This window comes from Pogona vitticeps, chromosome 6, assembly GCF_051106095.1.
Source record: "Pogona vitticeps strain Pit_001003342236 chromosome 6, PviZW2.1, whole genome shotgun sequence".
In the NCBI taxonomy this organism is placed as follows: domain Eukaryota; kingdom Metazoa; phylum Chordata; class Lepidosauria; order Squamata; family Agamidae; genus Pogona; species Pogona vitticeps.
Genome location: NC_135788.1, coordinates 109,158,532 through 109,159,637, shown reverse-complemented (window position 1 = coordinate 109,159,637; position 1,106 = coordinate 109,158,532). Strand labels below are relative to the sequence as shown.

Sequence of the window (1,106 nt, the reverse complement as noted above, 5' to 3'; positions counted from 1 at the left end):
TTGCTAAGATTTCTTGTCTTTTGTTTTTACGAAAATGCTTGTCGCTCAACAAGAGAGTGTAAACTTTAAAGACTAATGAATTTTATTTGGTATAAAAGTTTCTAAACCCATTTCATCAGATATAATGAATGTAGTCTCAGCTGGCAAATTATTGTTTGGGTGAGTCAGTGCATGAATGTAATAACTGATTAACACATGCAGGCTAGGGTCCTGTTGGCTGTTTATGCCAGCATAAATGCGGTGGCCCAAATCACACTAATAAATTGGATTGGATTAAGGAGCTGGTGCCTCCATATCACACACCATGCCAGGCAGCTGGAACGTGATCAGGAAAACATGTGACAACTCATTAACTAGCAGCACATCCCTAAATGTCTATTCTTCAGTAGACAAGGAAACTATTGCCCCTCACTCAAATCCTAGGAGGCGGATCATACAAACTTCCAGAGCTGAAAGAGAATCTAAAAGAGTTACAGTCCAGAAAAGGTTTACTGTTTGAATCTACCATAACACAACACCATCTGAAAGACACCCACATCTTGACTCATTTTTGGAAACTAAACAGAGTTGGGCCTGCTTATTGCTTGGATAAAGGAGACCACCACATAATTACCTGAATCTCCAGGTAAGAATCTTGCCTGAAAATATAGAGCTGCTGCCAGTAGGATAGTGCCAATACTAGGCTAACTGGACCAATGGTCTGCCTCACTGTATGGCAGCTTTCTATGTTGCTAAGGAATGAGGGAACCCTAGCATGTGGTTGCTTTCCTCCTCAGGTTCCTGTTTGTATAGAATTTGTTCGTTAGTCATATTGATATTCCACCTTTCCCCCCACAAGATCAATATAATTTACATCTCTTCCCCCTCCCATCCCCTCATAATGCCCTTCTGTAGGTTAGACGAAGAGACAGTGGCTACTCCACAGCTCAGTGGAGACTTGAATTTGGATCTCTCAAGTTCCTGGCTTGCACTGGGTGGAGCAGGAGAGAGGCAAAAAGAACAGTCTTGCTTGGAGAAAAATCTCTCATTCCTTCTTCCCTCACCCCTCCCGGGGCTGGTGAATAGGGCTGACTTTGGCTACAGGGAAAGGGGTGGAGAGTAGTTCA

At 42.9% G+C, this 1,106-nt stretch overlaps 1 protein-coding gene across 1 annotated transcript in view; it reads left to right on the top strand.

Annotated features, from left to right (window-relative positions):
• Window positions 1-607: 607 nt before the first annotated feature.
• The window catches only part of PRKCG (protein kinase C gamma), an 86,498-nt gene continuing 85,999 nt past the window's right edge, over window positions 608-1,106 (top strand). Inside the window, exon 1 of the mRNA XM_072976753.2 lies at window positions 608-625. The gene's annotated coding sequence lies outside the window, so the exon portion shown is untranslated. The remainder of the gene's footprint in view (window positions 626-1,106) is intronic.